Genomic DNA, 8,254 nt, shown 5'->3' on the forward strand with positions numbered 1-8,254 from the left:
CCAAAAAAAAGAACATGAAGATATTTAGTAACATCATACTTATTATAAAAGAACATGCGCATATAAGACTTGAGAAAAAAAAAACTATTCAAATCACAAAATGAATAACAACATAAAAAGAATATGGAAGAATCTCATTCACAAAATGGAGGTGAACTTAAATACTAACTTGCATTTTCAGTTTCTTTACTACTTAGTATTAGGCCTAAAAATATTATCGCTCGCATCGCGTGCACAAAACGGTAGTATTTATTAAGTGAGGTTGCTCAAATGAAAAAATGAGGTTACTTTTGTGAATAGTTGGGGTTACTCGTATGATTAAGTAACATCATTGTATCATAGAATGAGGTTACTCTTATAAATAAATGAGGTTTGATTAAATGAAGTTACTTATATAAAATATAAATAAATGAGGTTATTAGTATGAATAAATGGGGTCACTCATAATGTAAACGAAGTTACCCATAAGATTCAAAGAGATTTTTCATAGATCGACATTACTTGTATGACTAAACGACAATGGGAAAACTAATCAATTCACCCTTACTAATAATGGATACTCGTTTGATAAAATACGGTTACTTTTGTGAACAAGTGAGGTTACTCGTATGATCAAAATGAGGTTACTCCTATAAATAAATAAGGTTACTATTGCGAATTAATGGGTTATTTGTAAGATTAAACGAGACTACTCATAGATTAAACGACATTACTTGTTTGACTAATCGAGAAAATGAGAAACTTAACAATCTACTCTTACGAATGAAAAGGATTACTTGATTGAATAAATGCAGTTACTTTTATGAACAATTGAGATTACTCACTTTTGAATCTCCTAATTACAATTACCCCTTACCCACACTTCACTTATTTCGTCCAAAACTTACCCAAACTCTTCTTTCTCTTCTACTAGAATTAATGCAAGTTCAGGACACAATTCACTCAAAAAGCAACCCAATCTCGAAATTCAACAGTAATGAACCTACAAAATTTTCTTTCAATAAAGAAACCTACAGACTTCCTTTAAAAAACAAGAGAAACCATCATAGTCAAATACCAAAAATCTTTTCACCAAAAAAAAATAATCAAAGAATTCAAATCAAAACACAGACATGCCACTCTAACAGCATAGATTGATTCATACTGTCAGCTAGCTTACGAGTGAAATCTCATAGCTGCTGCTATGGATTCTGGAGTGTCATATATTTGCACTGGACTAACTTGTTTCACATCATCCACACCTGAAAAATAAAAAATATATCATATAGCGTTACACTGAAATCCCATAAACTAGATAGCAAAAAATGTCTTGTCTCGAAAAATATAGAGTGAAAAGTATTACCTGACAACTTCTTCACTTGCTCATTTGTAAGATTTGCAAAGAAGTAATATGTGAATTATGAAGTAATCTGGGATCCAGAACTGCCAAAGATAAACCCAACAAAAATTATATAACCTAACAAGCTCATAGACAAAAGAAAGAAACAATATGGAATAGAAGATTGTTTGGGTATACTATATAAAATCAATATATAGGTAAAGCGTACACTGGGAGCACAGTGGTGTCATCTTCTCGCACAATTGTGTCCCAATACAAACCTCACCGATATACAAACTTGTAGGAACCTGTCTTTGAAGTCAAATGGACAAAATCTAATGTTCCTAATCATCTCAAAACCATCAAAGACACCAAGTTCTATGTACTTCGTGCTATATGATAGTTAAAAAACCTTAACCATATTTGAAAATAACATTTCACAATTTGCACGTTGATTCCTACAATTTGCAACGAGAAGGGATCACATAACTCCTGTGTTTATGGGGTTTTTAATAAATTGACAGAGCATTGGTAATACCAGCCAGCTTTTTCCATCAAACTTGAGTAATACTATCTCTGTTTTTTTTAGTTGCAACGATTAGACATTTTCCCTCTCTACTTTATGTCAAATCGTTGCAACTAAAAAAAAAAAACAGAGGTAGTATGACTTCAGAGTCTCGTCAGATGAGTCATGTTCTCAGCAAATCCTGAATCCCACACGGATAGAGTACTGTAGTTTTACAAAAAAAAAATATTGAGTTTGTAATTCACCACAAATTTTCAATTGCATATATAAACTTGAAGGCAAACTGAATAAGAAATTTTCAAAGAAACAAAATGGGGGTACCCCAAAGTACACCCTAGATCCGCCAGGAAAGCCACTAAGCACAAGAAGGATGGACATTTCAAAGAGATAAAGAAGAACGAGTTGATGTATGAGACATGATACCCTATTCCAATTTTCAAGATCTTCTGCATTTTGTTCCTGTACAGATGTAAATTAACACAAAAAGTAAAGATAAGATTAGCTGCACAAGGGTAAGAGTCTGTTTAGTTCGTTGCAATTACAATGAGCTTGTTGTATCTGACCTGAATTTGTCGAAAAAAGATTCTTAGTTTCCAAATTTCTTGAGAGATTTGATTTGAGTTCGTGGAAATTTTTCATAAGTTTTAAAAAAATAAGGTAACTTAAGGCAAACTAAACAGACCCTAATACAAACATGACAAAACAATAGTGCAAGAAAGAGGAGTAGAATCCTTTGTCCCACCTCCCATCCCACCACCTCCTTTTTCTGGCACATCACCAATAACTCCATCAGCCATCATGGTACACGACACTGTCATACCCAACCATGCTGATCCCTCCAAACCTTTTACTTTAATTTAAGTTCATAACTCCATTAAGTTAACTTCTACAAATTACATTGCTTGGAAAACTCATCTTCAAGCAACTCTACGAGGCTACGATCTATGGAAGTTTGTTGATGGCAGCTACCCCTCTCCTCCCACCTGGATCACCTCCGATGGTGTTTTCGTGGCTAATCCCGCTGCCCTCACTTGGTTTCGCCAAGATCGCTTGGTGTTTGGCGCTATTGTTGGCACTCTCTCTCCTGACCTTGTTCCTCTTGTGTCTCAAACGGCAACCGCTCATGAAGCATGGTCTGTTCTTTGCTCCACCTATGCAAACCCTTCTAGAGGCCACTTTAAGCAAATAAAAAACCATCTCAGTCACATTACTCACACCACTCAATCCATTACCTCCTATATGCAAGCTATCAAACAATGCACTGATCGTCTTGCATCCATGGGAAAACCCATGGATCATGAAGATATTATTGACAAAATCTTACTTGGCCTCGATTATGAGCAATACAAATCTGTAATTGATGCTGTGAATGCCCGAGATACTCCGATATCCTTCGAAGAACTCCACGAGAAACTTATTACCAAAGAGCTCATGGCCACTCCCACCAAAACATCATCATCCTTATTCCCTGCCACCGTGAATGCTGCTCAATATCGTGGTAAAGCTAACACCAACCACCGTACTCCTAACCCATCACTTTCTACTCGCCATGATGAGGCTCCTCGCCCACCCCGACCATATCTCGAAAAATGTCAATGGTGTCGTCAACAAGGCCACTCACTCAGTCATTGTCCAACCTTCAAGAATCAATTTCCCTCCATTCAAGTGCCTACTCTTGCTCGTGCCATGCCTCCAAGTTCTCCAGCTACTTTCCATGCGCCACAAGCTCATGTTGCCACCGCAAGCACGCCTTCATCTTCTGCTTGGCTTTTGGACAGTGGTGCCTCGCACCATGTTACTAATGATCTCACCAATTTATTACTCCATGCTCCATATGATAGCACAGAAGAACTTATCATAGGTGATGGCTCCACTCTTCCCATCCAACATACTGGTTATTTCTCTCTCTACATCTTCTACACAATTTCATTTTTCTAATGTCTTGCATGTCCCTTCAATCTATCGTAATATCCTTTCCATCTCTCAATTTTGTCACGAAAATAATACTAGTATTGAGTTCTTATCATCTTGTTTTCGTGTTAAGTAGCTTTCGCAGGGAACCATCCTCCTCCGGGATCCAACTAGAGCCGGGGTTTATAAATGACATCCAAGTCCACCTCAAGTCTACACATCTCTCAAACTACCCAAGTATGATTGGCATCACCGTCGCCATCCTTCTTTATTTATTGTTAGGACATTAAATTCCAGTTTCAATTTAGCAATTTCTGATTTTTCTGTCTCATTGTAATTCATGCAATATGAATAAAAGCAACAAATTGTCATTTTCTATGACATCTCTCACGTCTACTGCTCCACTTGAACTTATTTTTTCAGATGTTTGGACTTCACCTATTTACTCTCATGATAAGCTCAAATACTATGTCATATTTTTAGATCACTTTACCAAGTATGTATGGTTTTATCCCATGAAAAAAAAGTCAGACACCTATGATATTTTCTTACGTTATCGAGCTCTAGTTGAGAAATTTTTTAAGCGGTCCATCCTAACCATTTTCTCTTATAATGGTGGTGAATAGGAAAAACTTACCCCTTATCTCTCCTCCCATGGCATATCTCATCTCACATCTCCCCCATATACTCCATAACATAATGGGTATGCAGAAAGACGTCACCGACACATAGTTGAAACCGGCCTGACTTTGCTCACTCATGCCAACCTTCCCCTCCACTTTTGGCCTCATGCCTTTGCTACTGCCACCTATCTCATAAATCGACTTCCCACCCCTACCCTCAATAATCACTCACCCTATCTCAAGCTTTTTGGTATTTCACCTCACTATCATAAACTTTGGAATTTTAATTGTCTATGTTACCCGTGGCTTAGACCATATTCATCTCACAAACTCGACCCTCGATCTTTACCTTGTGTCTTTGTTGGGTATTCCCCGAGTCAAAGTGCCTACTATTGTTTGCATCCTCCCACTAATCGCATTTATTCATCAAGACATGTGAAATTTGTAAAAGATGTGTTTAATTTTTCTGATTTGTGCACTGAAAATACTCCATTACATGGCTCCTCGGTAGTGGTGTCAGAAACAAATTTAACCATGCTGGTGTCAAGTCAGACAGAAGGCAAGTACCAAGCTCGAAAGCCTGTCATACAAAAATACCTAAGTAGGGTCAAGAGCATGACGACTGAACTCAACACTTTGAAGTGAAGTTGGTACAAAGAACAGAGAACATGGTGGCCGATGCCCTATCTAAGCTGGCTATGTAATAGCCCATATTTTTAAGCAGGTTTCATTAAAAAATAATTATATTTTATTACCTTAATTGTATGTTAAACTATTGTATAACATCTTTGAAAAGGTAAATTTTAATGTCTAAATAGAATATAGGGTTTAAGTTATATTTTGAAAAAGAAAAAGAAAAAGAAAGCCATTCAATTTCTCATCTCTCTCGTGGCAATAGGTAAAATATGCCACATTTTTACCTTGTTGTCAATCTTCCATCTTCCTTCATCAAGATTAAAGGAAACCCCAAAACCAAAATAAAACCCCAAACAAAATTTTTCTCTCTCCTCTGATTTTATACCCCGTACTGTGCATATTCAATTTTTGCATTCTGGAGTCGGAATTTGACCAAACTTATAGCATAAAAGTTGTAGATCTCGAAAAGTTATTGAACTTAGACCCAAAAATCACTCGATTCGGAGTTTGGAGCTATGAGTTACGGCCTTTGCAAGTTTGGTGTTGCTACCTTCCATTTCTCAATCTTGATAATAGGGGAGTTTGAAACTATTAATCCCCATTGAAAAATAAAGCTATAAATGTACAATATGGCTATAACTTGTCAACTTCTGTTCAGAGAACCTTTCTGGCCTAAAATTATCAACATCATCTCCCCAAAGTCCTCATCCCGGTGAACGAGTATTGGAAAAGTTATCAATGCCCATCTAAAACAAAAACCTCATATAAAATCATGCTCATCTAAAACAAAAACTTACATTTTTAATTCCCCAGATTAATACCAATATCATGGGATTCATATTTAGTACGTCAACATCAAAATGATAAATAAGATGCAAACTTACTGTCTTCAAATGGCTTAGACCTTCAAAGTCTGGTACACTGTTCTGAAATGTCTGCAAAACTTCTTCTCGTGCTCGTGGTTGCCTACCGGAGTCCTAGAATGTATACTGCTTGCAGCATAGCAAGAGCCATCCTTGTCTACTCCTTAAGAAGTTCGAAAATTCTTTGTCCTTCTTCATAGCTACTACCAAAGGCTGCTCTCGAGATCACATCAGCAGAGAGTGCATTAAGGTCTGGCCACATGTCTAGCTCGGCAACATGTTCAGCAGCAATCTTCTCCTATTTTATCAATCATTTTCGCACAAATATCATAGAATGCAGGCAACATAAGCTGTAACAAACATTAAAGATACTATGGACACTTGGACAGTAGCATCTATTACTCCTAGGCCCTAGCATTAGGAACATTGATCATAGTCAAACGAGTAACTCAATTGATTTAGACCAAATTATTCGACCATATACTATAGTTTCCTGTTCAACATCAGTGGAAAATAATATACTCCTAGTGAAAGAGTTCAGAGAGTGACCTTCAACTTCTCCATATGAAAGGCAGGGTTTATCATTTTACGATGTTTAGCCCATTTTTCTCCTTCATAGTTGACAAACCCCAAAAATAGCTTCGCGACAATTGGGTTCCACCGCGGTTTCAGAATGTCTTGTATATCTGTTAAGGCCTCTCTACTTAACTCAGGCTTTGAGATGTTTACCATTGGTGTAGGACCAGCCCAAATGAAATAGTCTTTTCCTACATTGATACCAAAACAACAAAACTTTAATCGTCAATTTCTAAAAAATATGTCATCTATAACTGGGTCGTTTCCAAAATTTTCTCTTCACTCAATCTAAATAGGGACATCTCTAAATATATGATCATAAATCATCTTTTAAGATCCTAGAGGCAGTTTTGATGAACCATTAATCTGTTAACAAACTCAACAACTTTTTCTGAATATCATAATATAGTAATCCCCCATTCTAGATGTTAGATTTCAATTTTATGATTAAAGTTTGCAAACTTTGATTCTATTTTCTAACAATTACGTAGCAATATGAACTGGAGTTTTTGTTGCTGTCATAGTTATATTTTGACTATGTTCAAAGTCTATGAACATCAAATCATATAACAGTTTTCAAACAAGACTTAATCGAATCCATCAATTATGACAAGAAAAAGCAAATCGACATGAAGAGATTGAAAAGAGCACAAAACTAAAATCGATGGATCAAAGAACTTAACAGGAATCAAAAGCAACTTCGTTTCAGAAAATGCTTCGCAAACGCCGAGTCGACAAGCGAGTAAATCCATCTTTGAATAATCCATTCGTAAGTTGAGAGCTTGAACCTCCATTAATGACGCTGTGATTCGTAACTCTGTCATACCAACCCCAAAATCATCATATCACGTTGAATGTTTAAAGTTGCAGATTGCGAGAAAAGAGAGAGAAAAAAGACATTTGAATTTGGTATTTCTTGTGTTTTCGGGGATGGAGATGAAAACCCTAGAATTTGGGGATTAGGGATTTTTTTTTCAAAAGTGAAATTGTAAAAATCAGGAGTACTGTAAAGAAGAAGACGAGTTGTTGCCTGAGAGATGCTTATGGTGGTGAAGAGAGAGAGAGGAGGGGGGGGGGGGTAGTGAGCTGATGAACGCGGGTTCTTTTTTTCGAGCAATTTCATTAACTTTTGTCGGATGCGGTCCAAAGAACCGCATCGGGTTGTTAAAACACTGCATCTGTTTCATAATCTGATGCGGTTCTTTTGTGGACCGCATCAGATTTTATGCCAACTTTCCCTCCCATTTTTTATCTTGATTTTCGGATGCAGTTTTACAGAAACCGCATCTGTTACTAAGTGACATAAGTTTTTTTCCACTAGTGGTACTCCCTCTGGTTTATTTTTGTCTCAAAATAAGTATGTTTCTTATTTAATTCGTAAATTCCATCTTCATACTGTTAAACTAGTTACCACTACTGCTGTTTCTAGAGTAACATTGTCTCTACTTGATGGAGAACTTATTGTTGATCCCACAAATTATCGTAGTATGGTTGGTGCATTGCAGTACTTATCTATGACTAGTCCAAATATTGCTTATGCTGTTAATATGGTGTCTCAGTTTATGCATGCTCCTCGTACTACTCACCTTCATGTTGTGACACTAGTGGAAAAAACATCAAGTGCTCCGGTTAAAAACGCTACAAGTGCTCCGTATTTCACCCGTAGAAGACCCCATACGAGCACTTGAGCATTTTTCAAGTGCTCCGGTTAAAAACCGGAGCACTTAAGTTTACAAGTGCTCCGGTTGCACTAACAACCGGAGCACATGATGCTGTTTTATTGCTTAGACTTGAGCAAGTA

At 36.8% G+C, this 8,254-nt stretch overlaps 1 long non-coding RNA gene across 2 annotated transcripts; it reads right to left on the reverse strand.

The window, feature by feature from the left end:
• Positions 1-522: 522 nt before the first annotated feature.
• Positions 523-7,517, reverse strand: LOC104905780 (uncharacterized). Of its 2 annotated transcripts, XR_007275545.2 has the most exons (5): positions 7,137-7,517; positions 6,427-6,644; positions 5,899-6,175; positions 1,343-1,422; positions 526-1,241 (listed from the first exon to the last, which is right to left on the reverse strand). It is a non-coding gene; the product is annotated as an uncharacterized LOC104905780 (long non-coding RNA). The 2 variants fall into 2 exon arrangements; XR_007275543.2 differs by having other exon boundaries at positions 523-1,241; positions 6,427-7,517.
• Between the last annotated feature and the right edge of the window lie 737 nt (positions 7,518-8,254).

This window comes from Beta vulgaris, chromosome 1, assembly GCF_026745355.1.
Source record: "Beta vulgaris subsp. vulgaris cultivar EL10 chromosome 1, EL10.2, whole genome shotgun sequence".
NCBI classification, from domain to species: Eukaryota; Viridiplantae; Streptophyta; class Magnoliopsida; order Caryophyllales; family Amaranthaceae; genus Beta; species Beta vulgaris.